Raw genomic sequence first — 24862 nt, 5'->3', positions numbered from 1 at the left:
ATTTTCCAATCTCACCAGGATTATCATCTTACAATTTCTTCAAAAAATATTTACAAGAGATTCTGAAGCTCCCTCCTAATGATATCCCCCCTTGTAGCAAAGTTTATTACCTTCCAACTATTCAGAAATGTGGAGAGGCTTCTCAATCAGTAAATATGGTGAACGTAGCCCCTCAGAGAAATGACATTGATTTGCAGAATTTAACTGCATTATTAGAAGACTCTATGGTTGAAATATCTAACCGGGGGACTTGGATAGTATCTTTAGTATTTGAGCAGGACTTAAATATGATCATGAAACTATACTTCAAAAATTCCTCTGCATTGTTCTGCGGTCAAAAAATATGGGTATATCCTGATGTTACCAAGGTGACCCAGCAAAGAAGAAAACAATTTTTGACCCTGAGAGAAGATGTAAAAATTTTGGGCACAACTTTTACATTAGTTTATCCCTGTAAATGTGTGATAGTTTTATTAGGTGTCAAATATGTGTTTTTTGAGCCAAGTCAGCTGAAAACTTTTCTGGACTCTAAAAATCCAACTAGCCGTCAAGGCTAGGAACAACTGAATCAGCGAATAGAGAATGACAGGATAAAGAACAGGACTATGCCAATTATGGTTTAAATTTTTTATTTGCCTTATTGAATTCTCCTTTTAGTTTTCTAAATCCACTCCCCCCAAACAAATGTTGTGGTCTAAGGAAGAGTTAGAATATTATGATTAGATATATTTATCTTTTATTTTTCAATTGTCTCATAACTGTTTCTCTGTATTACCTTACAAATTGATATTCATTTGTAAAAATTTGAAATTCAATAAATATAAAATTAAAAAAAATAATACAATTAATAAAATAAAAAAAAAACAAAGTAAAGTAGTTGCAAAAAGTATGAGAGGTTTAATGTATTGAGCAGGTGAGTAGATGATGCTACTTTGATCGTGTTTTTAATGTAATGTCTTTGTTATTTGTATTTTATTATTCATGTTTACATGTACCCTGCCTAGACTTGTAGATAGTGTGAGTTTTGCATTTTTAAATAAATACAAATATTAGCAATTCTTGGTTTCCTCTGAGATAACATAACATTACAAGAATAACCATACTGGGTCAGACTATTGGTTCATCTAGCCCAGTATCCTGTTTCCAACAGTGGCCAATCCAGGACACAAGTACCTGTCAGAAACCCAATTATTAGCAACATTCCATGCTACCAATTCCAGGGCAAGCACTGGTTTTCCCCATGTCCACCTCAATAACAGACTATGGACTTTTCCTCCAGGAACTTGTCCAAATCTTTTTTAAACCCAAATATGCTAACCGCTGTTACCACATCCTTCGGCAACGAGTTCCAGAGCTTAACTATTCATTGAGTAAAAAAAAACATTTCCTCCCATTTATTTTAAAAGTATTTCCATGTAACTTCACAGAGTGTCCCCTAGTCTTTGTACTTTTTGAAAGAATAAAAAAATGATTCACTTCTACTTGTTCGACACCACTCAGGATTTTGTAGACCGCAATCATAACTCCCCTCAGCCGTCTCTTTTTCAAGCAGAAGAGCCCTAACGTCTTTAGCCTTTCCTCATGCGAGAGAAGTTCCATCCCCTTTATCATTTTGGTCACTCTTCTTTGAACCTTTTCTAATTCTGCTATATCTTTTTTGAGATATGGCGACCAGAACTGACTGCAATACTCATGGCGAGGTCGCACCATGGAGCGATACAGAGGCTCTCTCCTATGTTCTCCAGCATCTTTTTTTACTCCTTCTATGATTTGATGGATGCTGCATCTCTCTGCTCTTTTGTAATTGTCTCTTTATCTCTCAGGGTAATTAGCAGTCAATTTCCTTTCTTTTTTATACACTCTGAGAGGCCGATGCAGAAAGCAACCGCGGGCTTAGTTGCAGCGTTAAAGAGCACTGAACACTGGTTGTACAGGCCGAAGAATGCAGAGAATACTTGTGCGCAGGTGTTAACTCGTGCAAGGATACAGCTGCAAATTTATAGAAATGTATGCTGATGAGGTAATTTAGGTATTCCTTGGTATACAGAGAGTACACTGCCCACTTTTAACATGCACACAATGCAAGAATTTTTCCATGAGCATTCGGGGTAGCATAGAAGGTTTTGCTGAGAGGATTTCTTATCTTCAGACTTATCAGACTTATCTTCGGAAAAACACGATCTGAAAGTGCAAGACCCCTGCTAGAAAAACTACACTGGCTACCAACCAGGGAACGTATCGCTTTCAAAATATGCACCATGGTTCATAAAATAATCCATGGTCTAGCTCCGGGATGACTGAATTGATCGACTTACCAACGAGAAACAAATCCGAAGAAGCAAGAACATACCTAAACCTCCACTTCTCAAGATGCATAGGACTGAAGTACAAATCAATATACGAGTCCAGTTTTTCCTATGTCTGCACACAACTTTGGAACGCTCTACCTAAAGCCCTGAAAATCACAAATGACCACCTAACCTTTCGCAGAAACCTGAAAACGCATCTCTTCAAAAAGCATATCCCACTGATCCGACATAATCGTCAATTACTGCAACATAGCATAACTGAAACACGACAGGAACATAACTTATAGCTTTCGTCTCACGATCCCTTACATGGTTAACCCGCTTTAGCTTCACTTAACTAATCAACAACGACAGCCTTGTATCCGTTTTACCGGAGTTGTACCCACTTCTCCAGAATTATGTAAACCACATTGAGCCTACAAATATGTGGGAAAGTGTGGGATACAAATGTAACAAATAAATAAAATTTATTTTCTAGCTTTCTAATTAAAGTACTGGTTTTGTCTTGCTATGCAAGCAGAAGGAAGCCCCTGCAATTTTCAAAGGCAGATGGTAAGTAACAAACATGTATGCGAAAGTGAAAACACACATTCACGCCTGTTCTTCTGCACCTAAATATGAGCCTCTTGAAAATTTAATGTGGAAAACAAGTACAAGGCTTATATTTAGGCACAGAAAAACAAGCGCTGATTGTGCTGACACAGAAGCCATGCTTACCACAAAACCTTGTGGGTATGTGTCCGACATACTGCCTTCACATTTGCTGCAAGTTTGCTGCTTATAAAATTTGCATGTAATTTGCTTCTTGCATGCTGCGGTTTTACGCTCGCAGTAGCAGCCACGCACTCACACATGCGCCCATGGCTCTACCGCGAGCCTTTCTACATCTCCTCCAGTTAGCTATCAGTCTTTTGGGCATAGGATATGTCATAGTTTTCCACTTTTCACACTCTCCTCTTATGTAGTGCTTTTTCTCTGTGTTCCACATACACCCTTTTTAAAATTCTCTATGATGTATTTCTCTGTGCTTCCCAGTGCTTTCCTTCTGTTTGATTAAGTAGGTCAGGATTTACTCAAGACTTGAGTCCTACCTCGCCAGTTCTGCCATCAAGACTGTGGACTAGCAGCAACTTCAGTCTCTCTCTCCTGCTCTTTAGAGGACCAGGAGCAGATCTCCTCACTGGTCTATTCCTTCTCCTCTGTGGGGCACTAAGCAAGGTACACTTGTTTGGGAATTGCCCCAGGGGACAGCTGTGGGACAGACTGGCAGCCCCCAGGCTTTGTCCTTCTCCCTCTGGCCCATAGAACAGAGAACTGAGGCTCAGGGGAACCCCAGGGTGGGGAACCCACCCTTGCAGTATTTACATCTTTTGTATGGGACCCCTTTAAGTGATGAAAAGAACAGACTTTTCCTTTAATTCTGGGATTTATACATCCATCCAAAAGCTAAGGCTTTACTTCAGTTGGGCTGCTTCCCAGAATAGATCACCCCTTCGTTATATTTGATTGACACTACTCTGGAGCAGGAATCCAGAATGTTCCGTAACTGTATAGAAAGACACATATGACATCCTGCTAAACATCTTATTCTGCCAGAACTTCCTTTCCTATGGAAAATGTTTGCTTCTTGTGGTTTATCTACATCTTTCAAGTGTGTATTGTATTTTAGACCAGCCCTTATTCTGATTTTTTTTAAATTAATGACATTATTAATGGCTTAATTATCTCTTTCCTCACATGTACAGCTAGGCTATTGATAACATCTTGATGTTGGAGAAGAAAGTGCTCAGAGCATGCTCCAGTCATAAAGACAGCACACAGTATAACTTGTCTGGAATGTTTTTACGTTTGGGGAGCGTGCCAGGTGCCCTTGACCTGGATTGGCCACTGTCGGTGACAGGATGCTGGGCTAGATGGACCTTTGGTCTTTCCCAGTATGGCACTACTTATGTACTTATGTACTTATGTAAGAAACAACAACCTCAAAATATTTCAGTCATGAAACTACTTTATTTAAATATGCTCAAAACCCAGCATAGGAATCAACAGGAAAATTGTAATAAATAAACATAATATAAATACTTCACTTATGCAAAAAAAGCAGAATTGCATTTATTAAGAAATAGCAAATAATGTTCTACTTGAGTTAGAAAAGTATCACTTTTTTATATATATAAGGCCCTGTCACTGTTCTGTAGGTGGCTCATTTCCTGGGAGAGCATTGCCTAGATGTATCTCTAATTTCCTGCCGGCAGACATTTGCAGGTTCCGCTAGGCTGGCAGGATGCCTTGATTCACTCTCTATTCCTCTTGGAGGTCATATTCTTCCTCTGACATTTGTATTTAAGCCCAGTCTTGGTTTAGCCTCTTTGTCAAAGCTTGGTCTGCATCTTTTCAGTGTTACCTAGTTCTTTGCTTTCCTTGACGCATTTTCAATTCTAACTTTTGCAGAAGCCTCCTCAACCCAGTTCAACGGAGCCAACTTTTCAAAATTATTGGGGGTGCTAAGCCTAATGGAAATAACTCCTCCCTAGACATATACAAGGAATTTTCTCAATACTGGGGGTGCTCAAGTACCCACAAAGCCAGCTCCTATCCCCAACTGGGTTCCAGCTTCACTTCTATACCAAGTTTCATTGGTGAGTTCCTGTTTGATTGTGTTCCCCATCTCTTTCCATGGTTTTCCTGGTAACTGCACCCCACCCTGGGCTCTGAATTTTGTGAAACTAAGTCCTGCTGGCAGCCAACACTGGCAGACTCAGCCCAAAGTTGGCTACTGTATGTGGAAGAAGCTATACAGTCTACTCCTGAACCCTGACTTGCAGAGCTTTGTTGACTGAAGACCTATTCTGTGGAATCTGTCTGCTGTTCCTGGGTCCTCTTTATGAACAAGCACCATCATATTCTTTCTATAGATCGTATCTTTTCATTGGTGACTCACATCCCTGCTCCCAAAGGGGTTATAATTTAATGTTATACAGGAGACAAGCTATAGTGTTGACTTGCCCAAGGTCACACAGAGCATTAATGAAAGATAGGGGATTTAAACTCCGGCTTTCTTGGTTCTCAGTTCACTGCTCTAACAACTGAACTATTCCTCCATATGTTAACATCAGGAGAAGAAATCAGGCAGGGTGTGATGCATGCTGAACACTTGGTGGTAGCAGCAGAAAATCAATAGTGACGTTCACAGAGCAAAAGTAGATTTTCAGGAGACCATAACACTCAATACTTGTCCTGTTGGACTGATGGACACTGTCAATATCAGCTATTCTAAACCAGTAGGTAAGTGCAGAACCAGAGTTCAAATTTGGGGCAAGGAGGATATACACTTTTATCATGTATAAGCAAACAACAGGACGGAGACATCACTTATAATATTTTCTTTACATATCCTTCGGAGCATAGGAATCAAGGACTCATCCAGTTCCACAACTACTCAACAGAACTCTCAGCTAATGATCACAACCACATATAGAAAAGATTGAAATGCGTAATTATAGTGTTAACAACATTGGTGTGTTTCCCCTTCCTCCGTTCAGACTCAGGCACATATGTGTAGGGAGAGAGATAGTACAGCGTCTCTCAGTAGGCTAGCAGCAGCTGTGTAGTTGGGAAAGGAGTGTATGGGGGTATGACTGGACTAATGGGTATAATTTTGAGAAAAGTATTAATGTGTGTCTGTAGGAATGTGTCAAGCAAGAGGATATCTGGGAGGCAGGGGCATAGCTATCATTGAGCAGGCCTAACAAAATGCCCAAGGCCACCCAATGGTAGGAAACCGCCTGCTGCTAGACCTAAGGCCTATAAAGTCACCCCCTTTAACCCCCCCCCCTCCCTGTCCTACAGTCTGTTATCTACTCCACTCCCATCCCCCCTCCCCCATCCAACTTTCAAACTTTTATCACTAGAGGTAGCCAACATTAGCAGTGATTCAGGCCTATAGCCTTCCCCAGAGCCTTCCTTCTGACATGTCCCATGCCCCTCTGATGCAACTTCCTGTTTGCACGTGGATAGTATGCATCAAAGGGAAGGTTCTAGGGCAGGTTGCAGGTGGTGGGTGTGAAGTCCAGCCACTGCCAGCAACCTTTAGTGGTAAAGACAGATCTGAAGGTATAATCAAAGAGGGCATTGAGAGAAAGGGAGAGATGTCAGAGGGTAGGCAGGCGGAGGTGAGTGGAGGTAGAAATGGTAGACCATAGACATGGGGGAAAGGAGGAAGAAGTGTCAGATCCAGGGGCAGAGGGGAGGAAAAGAAAAGAGAGAGATGCTAGAAAATGGGAGGGAGGCAGAAAAGAGAAAGGGAAATGGGACTTGATATACTGCCTTTCTGAGGTTTTTGCAACTACATTCAAAGTGGTTTATATATATTCAGGTACTTATTTTGTACCAGGGGCAATGGAGGGTTAAGTGACTTGCCCAGAGTGACAAGGAGCTACAGTGGGAATTGAACTCAGCTCCCCAGGATCAAAGTCCACTGCACTAACCGCTAGGCTACTCCTCCACCCCAGAGAGAGAAAGGAAGAGATGCTGAACCATGGGGAAGGGGTGTGCAGGAGGGAAGCAAGAGGAAGCGATGCTAGACCACTTGGAGGGGAAAGTAAAAAGAGAAGTGAGAGGGAGAGGGGAGTTACCCTCTATACCATGGGTCCCTAAATTATTGCCCTAAGGCTGATGCTGGGGTTTGGAGTTAACATGGAGGCTAGAGGTGGGAGAAGAGGGTTGTGGGCTGACATAGGGGCTGAGATAAGGAAAATGAGGGATGGCATGGGGGCTGGAGATGGCAGAAGGGGTCTGGGGATTGACATATCTGAGGATGGCAAGGGAGGATGATGTTTGCCAGGGCTGGCACAACATGGTTAAGTATGGTAAGCAAAGCAGGAGAGCGCCAAAGTTCAGTTGTGGCAAAAGCTACTGCCCTGTTGTGCCGACCCTGCATCACAACACTACAAGCATAGGAGCCTAGGTGTCAGAAGGGAATTGCCACCAAAATTGTCTTCTCCAGCTGCCCCTTCTCCTACCTGCCCTGCATTTAAAAATCATTTGCAGAGTGACAGGAGCATCTCTTCACTGGTGCCACCACTCTGCCTATCCTCTGGCCACCAGCACCACATGAAACTTCAAGTCAAAAATTAGCTACTTTTCAAAACAAGAAGTGATTAGTCTCTGACTTGAAGCTGAACATAAGAACGTAAGCGTTGCCATACTGGGACAGACCGAAGATCCATGAAGCCCAGCATCCTGATTCAAACAGTGGCCAATTCAGATTACAAGTACCTGGCAAGTTGCACACAGTGTAGGCGGCCAGATTTGATAGAGGATAGGCAGAGTGGCAGTAGTGAAAAGAGACACTCCTGTCACTCTGCAAATGATTTTTAAATGCAGAGCAGGTAGGAGAAAGGGTTGGAGCTGGAGACTGAAACGAGGAACAGGTAGGAGAATGGGCAGGGGCTTGGAAATAAGATCACTGGGGATAGCAAAAGGGGGCTGATGCTGGGACATGGTAGGGGTGACTGAAATGGTGGTGGGGTGGTAGATGGCAGGGGGCAGATGCAAAAAGGGACTAGTGCTGGTGTTGGGGAAGTGAGAAAAGGGCTCAAAGCTATCAGACTTGGGTTGGGAATGAGGATGGGAGAAGGGTTCTAATGCTAGGCATGAGAGAAGGGGGCTGGGGTTGGGAGCTGATGCAGGGGCTGAGAGAAGGGAGATAAGGAAAGATACTGTGTAGGGGAGGGTGAGAAGCAAGGGCCTATGCGGGGGAAGATGAAAGTGAAAATGAGGGGCAGAAGGATGGGTACTGGGGTTAGGGTGGAGGAAAATAGGATAAATAAGTACTGAGAAGGAGGTAGATGAACAGAGGCTGGAGAAGGGGAATGGAAGTATGGGAGAAGAGGTGAGGCAAATGATGGGGGGAAAAAGAGAGGGAGGGCTATAAAGAGAGTAAAGGACAAATAAAAAAAGAAGTCAGATCTTTGAAGGAGGTAAGAAAGGGTGGAAATAGGGAAGCTTGACTCAGGGGTTAAGACATAAAGAGTGTAGCTGGAGAGGGAATGAGTGACAAGGAAGGAGCTGGGTTTGTAAAGGGGTGAGATGCAGAGACAGACAAGCTGGGGAGGCAATAAATACAGAGGATGGAAGTAGGAGACAAAAAAGTGAGTGAAATACAGGACATATGAGACTGGAGGAAGAATAAGACAGGAATGGGCAGTGCATTTTTTTCTAGCGAAAAAGGTGCAGGTACTCAAATGCCTGGTCACCCTTCAGGGGTGGGGTAATCGCTGAGAAATCCACCCCGCACTAGCCAGGCCCCCTGCAACCAGTCAGAAAATCTATGACAAGGCAGAATTGGTGTGTAGAGCCTGAGCTCTTTCATTAAAACTTGGGGACCATGGGTCAATTTTAGCAGACAATAGAAAAGGTGCCAGTACTCAGTACCCCCAAGTACCACCTCAAAAAAAAGCCCTGGGAATGGGAGAACTGGGAAAGTAAGCGCAGGAAGTAAAAAGTTGATAAATTGGTGAATGAGGGAGACTGACGATTGGGGGGAGGGGAGCAGTGGTGTTCCTAGGGTGGCTGACACCCGGGGCGGATCGACGGTGCGCCCCCCCCCAGGTGCAGCGCGACCCCCCACCCCCAGCGAAAGGCCACCTCCCCCCCCCCCCCCCGGCGAAAGGACACCCCCCCCCCCCAGGTGCATTTTTACCTGCTGGGGGGGTGCCGCGCAACTGTCTGCTTTGCTCATTCCATGTTCCCTCTGCCCCGGAACAGGAAGTAACCTGTTCCAGGGCAGAGGGAGCATGGAATGAATGGCGCAGACAGGCACGCGGTACCCCCCCCCCCCAGCAGCGTGCACCCAGGGTGACCGCCCCCACCTGGTAAGCCACTGGAGGGGAGACAAAGGAATAAAATCTAGCTAGAGGTAAGTTTTTTTTAAAAAAAGCAAATGAGAGACATGAGAAAAATGAGAAAGAGGATCAGAGTCAGATTTAGATAGAAGAAGGGAAGAAGACGGACAGTGAAAATCAGAAAATGGAAATTAGATCCTGAAAAAGAACTTGGGAGAAAATCAACAAGAGGATATAATAAAGAGAGATAAGGACCAACCTATGTGGAAAAACAAAATGGTCGGACCACAAAGGTACAAAAACATTGATTTTTAATATTTAGAAATGAGATGCTAGCTTTGAAAATGTGGATGTTTTGTATTTCATTCTGTACAGGAGGATATGTCTTTCTGTTTCTCTTTTTTCAGTGTTCCACTGTTCACAGTCTGATTTCTTCGGTTTTCAAATTCATTTTTGTCTAGGTATTTGTTTCTAATCTGTAGTCTCTTATTTTCTTTTCACTAGGTAGTGGTCTGGGCTTTCTTTTTGTAACCACAGAGAAGAATTCTTTTGTTCTCTTTTTCCAGCTATGGGTGTTCTAATGTTCTAGAATATTGGAGTGCTGACTTTTCATGGGTAGGGTTAGTGTAGTTTGAGTTTCTATTTGCAAGGTTTTGCATTACTTCTCAGTGTCTGGTACAGTGGAAAGAGTTTGTGTTGCTCTCACTGATCTGACACTCACATTTGAACAGAATGTTTTCGTAACTCTGCTTCTTCTCTAGGAGTTTTTATTGGTTGATTTGGGAATGTTCCATGTGAATGAATAATTATACTCTATGGGGGCAATTCTATGGTTGGGCACCAAGATACCATTACAGAATACTAGCCTAAGTCAGCATTGATGCTCCAAAATATAGGTGTGAAGAGTTATGCCAGGTCTAAGGCAGGTGTAACTGGTGTGATGCCTAGGTGGCTGCCTAGGGCTTCACAAAAGGTGGGAGTCACTGTGGAGTGTACAGCATACATGAAAAAAGGCATCCCAATTCCTTTCCAGGTGTCTCAGACAGCAGGAGGAAAATGCCCCTCAAACAGAACTTGAGCAATCCCGTGCAGCTTTACTAGGTGAGGATTTTTACTTAACCTTTGGGATTTCCTTCCCGAGGTGGGCAATCAGCTAGGAAGATTTCCCTTCCCTCTCCCATCCTAGCCTAGTCTATTGTCATTCACAAATTAAGACTTCTGCTTTATTCAGCAATCCCTGAAGGCTTCACAGGAAATATCAAATATCCAGATACCTTCAGAGTCACTGTACCAGTCCTCAACTTCTGATGGCATTGATGACACCCCAAAGGTGTAAATGGTTCTTTTTTCCTATTTTCTCAACCTCTGGAGTTGTTCCCAGATCCTGCACCAATGAGATATGGTTCTGGGTGCCCTGCTGAAAGGGCACAACTATATCCAGCTTCTCCTTTCCTTCTATATCCCTCAGGAGAGGTGCTTCTCCTTTCCTTCTATATCCCTCAGGAGAGGTGCAATGGCTACCCCATTCCTAATGTCACCAATATAGGGCACAGCCTAAGCTACTGCAATCCCTGATTTCTTCTCTTGGATGGCTTTAGATAGTGTAACCAAGTATCTCAATCCATTTTAGTTGCTTGGCCTAGATGTCTAGGGCTTGTAGGCAGGGGTGTGTTGGTAAATTTTTAACAACAGGCTCTTTCTCCGGACGTAGCCAGCTCTGCAGTTGGAAGGGCTAGGGGTGGCCGGGGGGGGGGGGCAACACTTGCCTCCCTCTCCTCCCTCCCTTCGTGTGGGCACGCTAGGCATACCTTTGCTGGCAGCCACCACTCCCAACGTCTTGCTCTGAGCAGCATGCTGGAACTTCTCTCACATGCTTGAGAAGTCTCAGCCTGCTGCCCAGAGCTGGAAACAAGGAGCAGGGAGCAGCAGTAGTCTATTTACTTGGCTGGCAGGGCTCAGCATCCCCACCAGCAAAGGAAAAGAGAATTCAGCAGGGGGCCCAAGCCCACATTTTGGGAGCCAGTTGTTAAAGTAGCCATGGAGGGCCTTACTTTAACAACCGGCTCCCAAAATTCTTAAAAACTTAACAACCGGCTCTTGCAAGCCTGTGAGAGCCTGCTCCAGCACACCACTCCTTGTAGGGTTAATTGGGGTTCTCTCCTCACTTACTGGTCAGCAGCTGGGAAGGCAGGAACCAAAGACAATAATTTGAATTATGCTCAGGTGTTTTATTCCCCTGGCAAGTTTCCTCCCAAACTGATCTTTCCTCCCTGATTGCAATACTGGACAAGGGGAGATTCCTCCTTTCTAGAAACTGAAGAGGTGAAAGTAAAGACAATCCTGCAGTGCTCCGGTATAGCCACTAGAGTTCACTATGAAATCATAATGAGTTGGACTTCATGGTCTTTACATATACATGCTATTTTGCCCCCATTTGACTCCCCCTGCCCAAGCAGGTACAAATGATGCAGACATTTAGAACCTGTTCGTGATACAGCCACGCATGGACGTCTGAGAGCATGGCTTCTACCGCAAACGTATTACTGCAGCATACAAGAAGCAAACTGCATACAAATTTTATGCGTGGCGAACCTGTGACAGATGCGCGGGGAATATGTTAGGCGCATGCGCACAAGGTTTTGTGGTAAGCGGGGCTTCTTGTGTGCATACTAAAAGCAAAAATGAGAGTGTCAGCACATATCAGCGCTTGTTTTTCTGCGCCTAAATATCAGCCTTGCACAAATTGTTTTAACTTGACATTTTTGAAAGGCTCATATTTTGGCACGGAAGAACAGGGGCTGATGTGTGCTTTCACTTTCAGTTTTGTTCGGACATGAGCACGTTTGTTACTTACCATCAGCTTACATGGGCTTCCTTCTACTTTACTTAACAAGAAAAAAAACAGCACTTAAAGGGAAAGATTGTTCAGAAACCCTCTCTGCTCAACCTCGTACACTGCCCCAAACCCTTGCGGACAAATTCTCATGTTGTGTACACGTCAAAAGTGGGCGATACACACACTCTGCATTGCACAGAATACCTTAATTAGCTCATTAGCATACATTTTAATAAACATCGGTTGCGTCTTCACATCCGAGCTAACACCTGTTCACAATTCCTCCGTGCATCGCTTGGCACGTATAACCTGTGTTCAGCCCACAGGAAACCCTGCAGCTAAGCCCGCGGTTCCTTTCTGCATTGGCCCCTTAGTATACAGACTCTGCTCATTTTCAACAAGTTGCTTCCCTCTGAGAAAGGGGTAATGTACACAGATTAGAATAGCCTGCATGCTTTGTACATAACACAGGCTGTTGAAAATTGCCTCTGTAAAACGTGAATCAATTTTTAACACACCTATCCCTCCATACCCCAACCATAGGCCCTTTTGGTTGATGGAGCCTGAACCCTCTCTCCCACCTCCCTTAACCATTTATAACCTTTCATACTAAAACAGTAGGACAAATCAGACTTGCATTCATCTAATTGCCGTATTCTCCTGGAACCCTTGTTATCCATCACCGATGACACGGAACATGCTCCTGTCATCTCTTCTCATCTGTCTCTTTTAAAGTAAAATTGTTCCTGCTGTGTGACTGGCAGGCGTGAAACCCAGGTGTTCAGCTCAGGGACAGATCTCTTAAGCAACAGCATCTCTGTGTCAACTTTTCTTGTACAACCGTGTTGGCAGACCTGTCTCTGTCATCACAGCAGGGCCACGTTCACCTCTCCTGTGCTAACATCTTCATGGCTAGATTTTTTTCCCCTTCAATTCCTCTCTGTTGCCTGCTTTATAGAGGGAGGAGAATAATACTATTTTGCTGTTCAGCAAAGATCATCGCCTCACGCCCTCGCAGGGTTTCTCTGTGAATCTGTACCGTGTGTGCGTTGATGTTGAAGATGTCTTTATTTCACAGGACCCTGCCACATCCTGCATTTTAATTTTATCACCTTCAATTAAAACTAACAGCTGCTGATACAGATTATTGAAACTACATTTTTTCCAGTTGTTAAATGAACCTAAGTGTTCTCTCCCTATGTCAGAGTGCAGGACCCTATTTCTAGAAGGCACCTGTGACACCTTTCACAAAGGTGAAGGGTAATTGCAGAATTCAGCAATCTTGTGCCTCCAGAAGCTTTAATCTATCACTATATATTGCTGTTAACAAAGTTTAAAAGTGTGCTTACATGTACAAGGAAGCAGAGAAGGCTCATTAAAGCCCTGACCATTTATCAGTGTTTCTGAGAAAACGTAAGAGATAGCACTGCGGATAAATAAATATGAAAGAAAAATCAAACAATTACCTAGATAGGGTGGAGAGGGGGTTCTCAACCAGGGTATTGGGACACACAAGTGGTTCACCAATAGCTGGGAGGTGCATCATCAAACATTTGACTGCAAGCTCATTCTTTTCTTGAAAACCACATGTACCAGCAGGCTAATGAGTGTGCCAAGCAGAGAGCACGGGACTTGAAGTTCCCATAACTGGCCCCCCTAATTCTGCTTCACTTCCACTCCCAATAATGACTGGTACAGGCAGCTACAAATGTTGTGGGTCTGCTTAGTGGTAAAAAAGGATTTTGTTTTCAGTTTTTTGCAGAGGTGTAGCCAGACCGATAGGAGGGGGGGGGCAGAGCCCAAGGTGGGGGGGCACATTTTGGCCTGCCTCCCTGCTGCCGCCCTCCCACCACCACCTCTGCCTACCTGCCGCCACCACTCCTCCCCCACCACCACTTCTGCCTCCCTACCACCGCTGGAAGGTACTGCTCCTGCCGCTGCTCCCCTCCCCCCACTGCCGCCGCTGGAAGGTACCTTGGCTAAAGCATTTGTCCCGTGCTGCTTTTACATTGCTGGGCACCCTGTCCTGCTTTTCAGCGCCATGCACGCAAGTTTTAATGAAACTGAGCACGCAAGCAATGTAAGACCAGCATGAGACAAACGCCTTAGCTGGCGGGGGTTGAAGACCCCCGTCAGCCAAACTGGGGGCCCCAGAGCCAATTGAGGGGGCCCAGGTCCCCGTGGCCTCGCGTAGCTACACCGCTGGTTTTTAGTGAATGGAAAACTAGCATTTTGGGGAAAGTGTGTTTCTTATCTCTTTGTATTTTGCTCAGTATAGGAAGAAATGAATTTCATTTTTCTTTCTCCTGTGCTGTATTGCTCACAGAGACTCTGACTTCTCAGGATTTCCATTTCTGATTTTTGGTCCGTTATTCTGTAATTGGTGAGGACTGGTCCTGTGTTCTGTGTGTAGGGAATTCTCCACAGTCTGATTTGTTCAGCTTTTCCAACAGAAGGTGTGTTGGTGTCCACAGCTGCTGTTCTGCCTTTTTAAATGTACAGTTTTTGCTGCTTCCTTCTTGAGAGCTGGTGTTATGGAAGATTTGCTACATAGGTTCTGAGCAGCTTATTTTCAGGTTTTTTTGTTACTTCACAAACTATATGGCAGTGGAGGAGGGATTTTGTGTCTCTCTTACTGAGGTGATACCAGAATATGATTTTCTGTTTTTGGGTTGTTGTTTTTTTTTTTTTTTTTGGCAAGCCAGAAAGACAAATATTCTAGCTACCTAGCTTATGCGCTGTGTAGAACCCAGAATAGAATTTTAAAAAATCTTGATGTTGACAGTAAAATTAGTGTGAATTTATCTACCAGTAAACCACATATAGAAAAATTGTGTGCAGCACATCAACCTACATGGATTGATGTGCTGCTCACATCCCAGATTTCCCATTAATGAAATAGGCAAAGTTTTAAGGGGTCCTTTTACTAAGGTGTGCTAATGGATTTAGTGTGCGCTAATGATTAGCGTGCACTAAATAAGATGCCCATTATCCCCAGGATTCTATATATGGCGTCTTAATTGCCACGCATAAATCGAAGCATATTCTATAACAGGGCGCATAACTTAATTGGTTAACTAGCTAATCAGCGCTATCAATTGGATGTTAACAAGCAATTATCAGCACTAATTGGCATTAAGATTTACGCACACAACTCGTTAAGCATATTCTGTAATGTGGTGTGCTTAAATTCTAAGTTGCATAGTTGAAAAAGAGGCATTTTCATGGGCAGGGCGTGGTTGTTTCTACAATCTATGCACTTTGTTATAGAATATACCCACTCTGCTCCTAATTTAGGTGTCGGGATTTACGCCAAGTAAAACATGGCGTAAATGGCCAAGACTAAATTTGATCGACTGGAGAGGCGCTCGGTGTATTCTATACACCATTTGGAAATTTAAGCCTATTCTATAAAATATAAGTGTGCTGAGAATAGCCTAGGTAAATTTCTTTCCACGTGGAATTTTCAGGCTCCATATATACCCCCGTTTACAAAGCTGCGTTAGCGGCTGCCATGTGGCAATACTGACATAGCCCATTCACTTTGAATGGGCTGTGTCGGCATTCCCGCACTGACAGCCGCTAGCTAGTGTTTTGCAGACGTTTAAATATACATTTCATCTGCAGTACATTCAAAGCACAAAGGGGTGTGTCGGGGCGTTTCAAAGGTGGGGTTAGGGCGTGCCTAACACTTGGAAGTTTTACAGCCATAATGGAACAAAACGAAAACGGCTAGGGCAAAAACGTCAATGTTTTGGTCTAGACCCGTTTTTTCTAATGAATAAGACACAAAAAGGTGCCTTAAATGACCAGATAACCAGTGGAGGGTTTCAAGGATAATCCCCCTTACTCCCCCAGTGGTCACTGACCCCCTCCCACCCCCCAAAAATATGAATAAAAATAGCTACTCACCAGCCTCTATGACAGCCTCAGAAGTTATAGCAAGTTCCATTAGAGCAGCATGCAGGTCCCTGGAGTAGTGTAGTGATGGGTGCAGTGCATTGTAGACAAGTGGACCCGGGCCCATACCTCCCCCTACCTGTTACACTTGTGGTGGAAACTGTGAGCCCTCTAAAACACTAAAAACCCACTGTACCCACATATAGGTGTCCCCTTTACCCATAAGGGCTATTGTAGTGGTGTACATTTGGGGGTAATGTGTTTTGGGAGGATTTTTGAGGGCTCAGCAGACATGATAACTGAGCAATGGTCATATGTGTATGTAGAAGCATTTATATGAAGTCCACAGAGGTGCCCCCTTGCTCTCTTTGAATGCCTAGGGGACCAATCTGCTAAAAATGCTGGCCCCTCCTACATCTCAATGGCTTGATTTTATGCATTTTTAAATTGTGCATTAAAAAAAAATAGCCTAAAAGGATAAACGCACAGACCACAAAACCTTGTTTGAAGCAGTATCTTCTCAAAAAAGATAGACATTTTTCTTTTTTGAAAATGGGTATATTTCCTATTCAGATTTGATATGTTTAGCGCAAAATGTCCAAAGTGTGACTTAGATGCACTATTGAAAATGCCTCTCCATGTAACTTTATAAGTCTAAGTGCTGTGAAAACCCCACCAAGTCAAAAACTCTAGCATAATATATATGTGTGTGTGTGTGTGTGTGTGTGTGTGTGTGTGTGTGTGTGTGTGTGTGTGTGTGTGTAATAGTGGTGTGCTTTTATCCTGGGGAACTGGGTTCAATTCCCACTGCATCTCCATGTGACCCCAGGCAAGTCATTTAATCCTCCATTTCCCAGGTACAAAAAAACACCTTAGATTGTGAGTCCACTAGGGACAAAGAAAGTACCTGCATATACCCCCTAAGCAGTGGCATAGCCACAGGTGGGCCTGGATGGGCCAGGGCCCACCCACTTAGGGCTCAGGCCCACCCAACAGTAGCACACGTTTAGTGGTAGCTGGTGGGATCCCAAGCTCAGCCAGCTGAAGACTTCCTCCTGATGGTAACGAAAATGCTAATCTCCATGATACTGACACCTGCGTACGTTCAGTTTTCAGCACATGCCTGCTGCAGACTGCCAAGGTGGAAAGAAGCGTTTTCCCACCAGCTGACATATTTTTTGGGTGGTGGTTGGGGGGGGGGGGGGGGAGAACAATTGGTGCCCACCCAGTTCTTCCTTAGGCCCACCCAAAATCTGATGTCTGGCTACGCCCCTGCCCCTAAGTCTAGAAAAGTCGCCAAAAATTGCACATGCCCAATTTCTATGAGCAATTTAATTGAATAATGAGCTAATTAACACCAATAATTGTTATTGACACTAATTAGATTTAATTGGCATTTACAAGTGATCTGAAAAAGGGGGCATGGAAATGGGAATACAGGGGCATTCCTAACATGAACACGCATTGTTATAGAATAACAGGGTGCCTAATGTAGGTGCGTACATTTGCACTAATTTTACATTGTGCAAATGGCCACGCCTAAAGTTAGGCGCAATTCCGGTTCTTTGACGAGGGATCCAAGATGGCTGCCTGACCGGTTTGGTTAGTAGACGCTCTGTTCGGTCTGGGCTACAATAATTATTTCCCCAAAACGCCACACTCCAAAAGAAAGGGAACGCTGAGGTCGGTTCCTCTGCCTACCTCAGCGTCTTCACCGCTCCAGCCGACATTGGAACGATACTACCCCGGTGTCTCCAGGAATTTGCAGGGAGAGGACCCCATAGCGGGGATTTCGGGAGAAGCGGCGTCCCCGCTGGGAGAAGAAACCTCCCTGTCTCCACCATCTTTCTCGACGGTACCTCCGTGTCCAGCGTCGAGGGCGGCCCTGGAGGGAAACCCCACTGACCCCGGAAGTGTGTCGGTAGGGGCGACCAGAGAGGACCCAGGCACGCAACAGGAGGCGCGGAATGCTGAAGGAGCTGGAGCCCCTTCAGCGAAGAAATCGGAGGTGACTCTAGAAACGGTTTGGGGGATGTTAATCCGGATTAATCCGGATTAACTCAACAATACAGAAGACTTCAGGTGATGTAGAAAACCTTGACGCTAAATTGGAAGGCTTAAAATTAACTGTAGACTCTGTTAAAGCAGATTTCTCAAATCAAGTAGCAACACTCCAAAAAGAAATGGACTTAATTAAAGACTTCAAAAATGTAGTTGTTAAAGATAATACAGACATAAGGAGGAGAGTGGAGCAGATTGAAAATTATAATAGACGCCTCAATCTCCGTTTCTTAAGTTTTCCTATTTTAACTGGGGTAACTCCGATGGATACACTTTGGAGATATTTGAATGAAATATTAAGAATTCCTCTTGAGGCCATCCCCCCGGTTAATAAATTATACTATATTCCTAGACCTAGAGGAGAAGCAAGAGGTGTAGAAGAAAAAGTTATCCCTGATTTACAGAATATATCTGATATATTGGAACAATCTACTGACACAATAATCGACAGAGCTACATTAATTGTATCACTGGTTTTTGAGCAAGACCATAACACCATTTTAAGACTATATTTCAGAAATGCTAAAGCCCAATTTTGTGGCTCTAAAGTCTGGATTTATCCAGACGTAACTAAACAAACCCAACAAAGAAGGAAAGCTTTTCTGGCTCTGAAACAAAAGACAATTGATATTGGGGGTTCTTTCTTTTTAGCGTATCCGTGCAAGTGTGTAGTTAAGCTGGGTCAAACAAAATATACTTATTTTTTGCCGGAACATCTGAAATCGTTCCTAGAATTGAAACAACTGAGATAATGTATAAATAGTCTTGGAGTTTAGACAGCCTTGATTGCTTTTTTTTTTTTTTTTTTTAATAGTTATTCCTGATAACTTCTCTAAATTCTTTTCCCCCTTCTAAAGATATGGGGTCTAAGAAAGGCTAAAATTATTTTTCCTGTATATTTTGAATTTATCTTCTTTATTTGTTGCTTCAAATAGTCTACTTCATTGTATATAATCTTGAAGATATGGTTATGTTCTTGTATTATTTTTCTTGCCTGTATTTCCAATACAAGGGTATCCTTGTTAATTATAGTTAAAATAATAAAGATAATGAATATAAAAAAAAAATAAAGTTAGGCGCAATTCCTGGGTGTAAGCTCTATTCTATAAACTAAGCCTAACTAAGTGCAGCTTATAGAACAGTAGTTGATATTTTGGGTGCCACATATAGAATCTAGCCTGTGATGTGTACAGCTAGTAGCACTATAGAAATGATTAGTAGTAGTAGATTATCCTTATCTAGCCCAGTTGTTCCCATATCTGCACTGAGGGACCCTCCAACTAGTTGGAATTTCAGCGTATTCACAATGAATATGCATTAGATATATTTACATGCAATAAAGGCAGTACATAGACGAATATGCTGCCTTTATTGTATAACTAGTAAAAGAGGCCCGTTTCTGGACCAAATGAAATGGGCGCTAGCAAGGTTTTCCTCCCCAACACCCCCCCCCCCTTCTCCCTCCCTCCCTACATACCTACCGACCCCTTGGTCGTTCAGACGCCATTGCTCCACGCACCTTACGCTATTGCTCCGCCCTCGGTTTGTGACGTCATTGCTCCGCCCTTGACGTCATCAAGTTTGACGCGAGGCCAGCCCGGCGACTTGGCGATTTCGGTGGCTTCACCACCACGAACCCTTCGAACCTGTGTTGAAGGAAGTGACGTCAGTGGCTTGGCTTCGCTGGCGTCAGTGTCTTCAGAGCGTTGAGGGTGAGTTTTATTATATAGGATAATTGCAGATCACCTGAAAATCTAACTGAATTGCAGTCCCCCCAGGATAGGTTTGGAAACCATTGGCCTAGCCAGTTCTGTCTTGCATTACCCTGTAACAATCTTTCAGAAGCCGAATTATGCCTTGTTAAAAGAATGGATATAAAGTTGAGTTCCTTAACTTTGGAACACAGGATTCACTTAAAGTTGCAGCTAAGAATATTTCATGTTGGATTTGAATATTCTATTTAATCATAGTCAGCAGTGAAACAATTGACTTATCCTGCTGGCCACATCCCTTGGACCATGCCGTGCATAGGAAGAAGTATGCCTTTGAACAATTTCCAGTAAACAATGCGCTCTTGTTATGTTCTACAACTGTGGTACTGCTGTTGGCATATAATCTATTCTCTGCCCCTTGCTCTGTGAGTTGCTTAATACAAACTGTCCTGTTCACTTTATTTGCTGAAGCTGAAAGTTTTCCGCTAGTTCCTGGTGCTGCAATGAGCTGTGATCAATAAGCACATCTTGTTAATGAGTGTGACAAGAACTCCACCACCTGTCCACCACCTGTTCCACTCGCTGTTCTATGATTGTGCTGGTGACCTCTACTTACTTCCACATAAATAAAATAGTATACTAGACTGAAAGGAAGTTTTTCACACAGCTCTACAAAGAGAACAGCAAACTTAGAAGACTTTCGAAATGATTGATTCGACTAACTGTCCAAACTACTACTACTACTTATCATTTCTATAGCGCTACTAGATATATGCAGCCCTGTACACTTGAACATGAAGAGACAGTCCCTGCTCAACAGAGCTAAAGGGGTCCTTTTACTAAACAGGCTAAAAGGTAGCCTGCACTATTCACAACACGGGTCTCTCCGATGTGCTGCCACTTTTAGCACAGCAGTAACATGGCCCCATTTTCCTATTTATGGCCACACCAGGGATGTAGCTCCAGGGGAACCTCATAGGCTCAGCCCCCAAGTCAGGTGCATAGACTTTCCATGCAGGGCTGCTTTTAGAAATGGCAAGTTTTGCCCAAGTCTGCTCTCTCTCTCTATCTCATCCCCTCTTCCGCTTCCACTTCCTTCCCTACCCCCACAGTCCTGCATAACTTCATTGACCTCTCCCTCCCCCCCCCCCCCCCCCCCCAATGTGGTCTTTCCTACGTCTCTTCCTGCTCTAATCGCTGCCACTGCAGGTACTAGAAGAGAGGTTGGGAAGATTGCAGGGAGGGGAAAGAAAGGGAGAGGGCAAGGGAGTGATGCAAGACCCATGGGGGGGCGCGGAAGGGGGGAGAGATTGTAGGAGAAATGCCAGACCAAGGGGGGAAGGCAGGGAAGAGAAAGGGAGTGATATTGGCCTGAGAGAGGGGGTCAATGCTTGAAAAGAAGATGGATACCAGGAGGGAGGGAAATGCTGGAAAAGAGGGAGATGGGTGCCAAGGGGGGAGGGCAACGCTGGAAAAGATGGAAATGGGGGTCTGGGGGGGGGGGAGGAAAGTAATACTGGAAAAGAGGGATATGGGGTTCCTGAGAGGCCAGATGCTGAACATGAGGGAGGATAAGGATAGGGACACAGAGGTGAGATACCTGAAATACAAAGACTAGGGGACACTTCAGGAAGTTACACGGAAATACTTTTAAAATAAATAGGAGGAAATATTTTTTTCTCTCAACGAATAGTTAAGCTCTGGAACTCTTTGCCGGAGGAGGTAGTAACAGCAGTTAGCGTATCTGGGTTTTAAAAAGGCTTGGACAAATTCCTGGAGGAAAACTCCATACTCTGCAATTGAGGTAGACATGGGAAGCAACTGTTTGCCCAAGGATTTGTAGTATGGAGTGTTGCTATGATTTGGGTTTCTGCCAGGTACTTGTGACCTGGCTTCGCCACTGTTTGGAAAACAGGATATTGGGTTAGATGGACCATTGGTCTGACCCAGTATGGCTACTCTTATGTTCTTCATATGTTTCCTGTGTCATCAAGACCGGAGGTGGGGTGTGGAAAAAAGACCAACTGTTGGTGCCAAATGGAGACCTAGATGCGGTGCTGATGATTTCTGAAATTACTGTGGTCAGTGCCACTGAAGCTCCTCCGATGCAGTGTGAGATGCGCCGGGGATCTTGTATGAGCAAGCTGCTCCTAAGCCCAAATTACAGGTGGGTGGTGCCAAAGAAGAGTTTTACTAATGCCAAATTCACGTTTGCTGGTTTCACCTTAGTGTCATCATGCATTTTGTCTTTTTGTCATCAGTGACTATATCAGTCGTTCTCATTTGTGAATTGCTACTTACATTGATAGGCACAATAGAAAGAACATTGGATTCCTAACCAGGCATGTACATCGAAACATGGCTGTGTCGAGTCTGGGTTTCTTCAGTTGTGAGTTTTCGCTTTGACAGTTGAACTCTGTGCTTCTCATCATTGCTTATATATAAATTGCAATGACCTTTGGACATCTTTTGGACATTTTGGTTCTCTTTTTGCACCTCATTTCAGCTGGTTGCTGCTCGTTAGGGTCTTGTTCTCCTTTGTTCTGGCCAAAGAAGTGTATCAGGCTGTTGCTGGGACTTTTAAAGTCACCCAGGATATGAACAATGGGCCCGATATTCAGACTGCCGGAATTAGCAGGGCTGACTCCGGTAGTCGGCACTCAGCATGGATATTCAAATGATGGGCCATTTCTGATGACCAGCATTGAATATTTGGGTGTTTTGGGGAGAGTTTCAATTTAACAAGCCAAGCCGATATTCAGCACTGGCCGGTTAAGTTGAAACCGTCCAAAGATAGGCCTGCTGTTTTGGTAGCTGAATTTGGCTGCCAAACTTAGCTAGTGATGTCACACGATATAACTGGTTATCTGCTAAGCTGTAACCAGCAATATTCAGCGGGAGATAACCAACGATCTCCCCCTGAATATTGCCGAATAGCTTGTTAAGTGCCGTTTAACTGGCCAGAAGCCGTTCCTGCTGGTTAAATGGTTTTAAAGATCTGGCAGTGTGTGTGTGGCAAGACAAGAAGGAGCCGGGGGTTTGTGACATTTAGACACTGCCATTCGGCACCAAAAAGTCTCGATGCCTTAATATCCTGGTGCTGGACTGTCCTGGCACCAAAATGGTGGTACCTAAACATCACCTACCCAAAGTATCTCTCTAAACAAGGCGAGTTCATATCTCTGTGTTAAACTTCAAAGTGATTTAAGTAGCCAAGAGAGGCTCCTGGTCATTTAAATTGCCTGTACAGAGCTGCTGCTGAAAATGCCTCGTTAGTGACCAAGCCAAAACCAGCTATTTTGGGGACGTTCCAGGGTCAGAGTCGGCACTTAGCCGGATAAGGGCCGACTAAGATAACTGCATAAATAGAACCACAGAAAACGCAGTCCTATATTTATGCATTTCTTCATAGCCAGTTAATTGCTGACTATTGCACTTAACCAGCTATGGGCCTTGTTTACTAAGGCACGTTAGCGTTTTTAACGCACCTACAATTAGCGCGCGCACTAACTGTGTAGGCGCCCTTAAGGATAGTGTAGATGCATACACTAACACACGTACATGGTTAACGCACGTTAAAAACGCTAATGCGCCTATAATACAGCTTAGTAAACGGGGCCCTATGTTTTCCCCAGCAAAAGGCTGATCACCGCTGGCTGAATATCGGGCTCTTTATGTTTTCTAAATAGCACTTCTTCACCAGCGTTAAACAATATTGACTCAGCACAGAGTGTTTCTGATACTTTCTCCATTATGTACACTAACACAAAGAGAGACATCTGTAAGATGGTTCCCTCTAAGTTACAAACATCTGCTATGCATACAAGCATAATGACCGTTTCCGACGTGCCCTCATCCAACCAGCGCATCTTTATTTCTGTGCCAAGAAAAGTCATTGGTATCTAATCAGGAATTAATGGACAGTATGCTGTAGTCATTCTATTCCTACAAATGAATCTAATGAGCACTTTAATAAACATTTGGGAAGAATTAGCTGCTGTTAACCAAACTACTCTTTTACAGAGAAAGTACATACTCAGCAACTAGCTCAAAATACTTAGCTGCATCTTGTTTTCATGCATTGCCAGTTACTTCTCTAAGAATTAGTATAAAACTGCAAAAGAACATAAGTTCCATGTAGGCCAGACTAATAGTCCATCAAGTCCAGTGGCCAATCTGGGTCACTAGGGGGCACTTTTACTAAGCAGTGGTAGGCTCTACACGCATGCAGCATGTGCCCAAATGAGACTACCGCCAGGCCAACGCACCCCCCCTGGTGGTAATTTCAGATTTGACACATGCCCATAATGCCTGGATGAATTATTTATTTATTTCTTCCCACATGCCCCTCGAAGTATCCAGCAGATCCTAATAGGGAGCTTTCTAAGGACAAGATACATTTTTTCAGCATCAAAGATACATGTTGTTGCAATGTTAGAAGATTATCCAATCTACACCTAACATTTTTGACTGCAGATCTAATGAAAACGTGTTCCCATCTATTGAAAAATGTGACTTATATCTCGTATTTTCACTTGAACCTATCCAGAGAAACTTGGGGGGTCTTTTACTAAGTCTTGGTAGCTTTTTTAGCTCACGGTAGAAATCATCTGGCGGTAAACTCTGTGTTTCCCATTATATTCCTATGGGCGTCTTGGTCTTGGCGTTTCCCGCCAGCTGATTTCTACCACGAGCCAAAAATGCTATCGTGGCTTAGTAAAAGCCTCTAGCTTTCTCATTCAATTTCAAACAGTGGATAGAGATCCAGAAATCTATTAATTTCATACACAATATGAGACAAAGTTTTTGCACAAGACAGAGAACATGATAGGAATATGGTTATATCATCTGCATAATTGAAGTGCATAAATTTAGATTTATCTAATAATATGCCTAGTGATCTCATTAGCATAGAGCCGCCGAGAGACTGAGCCGGGCCCGGGGCAAGGCCGCGCCCCCTCCAGGATTGCTGCAGCCCAGCCCCCACCCCTCAATCACTACTTCTGTCGCCTCTCTCTCCTGCTCCCAGGACGCCGGCGCCGCAGTTCCCAGTCTCCACCTACCTACCCTCTGCTCCCTTCTGCCTGCCATCTGACCCCCTTCATTTAAATTTTAAAAAAAATCTCTAAAGCAGCAGGTGCAGCGCCTTTTGTGCGAAAGCAGCAGATCGCCTCAGGCAGGCCTTCCCTCACTGTGTCC

The sequence above is a fragment of the Microcaecilia unicolor genome, chromosome 3, assembly GCF_901765095.1.
Source record: "Microcaecilia unicolor chromosome 3, aMicUni1.1, whole genome shotgun sequence".
Classification (NCBI taxonomy): Eukaryota; Metazoa; Chordata; class Amphibia; order Gymnophiona; family Siphonopidae; genus Microcaecilia; species Microcaecilia unicolor.
This window is presented reverse-complemented; position numbering follows the sequence as displayed.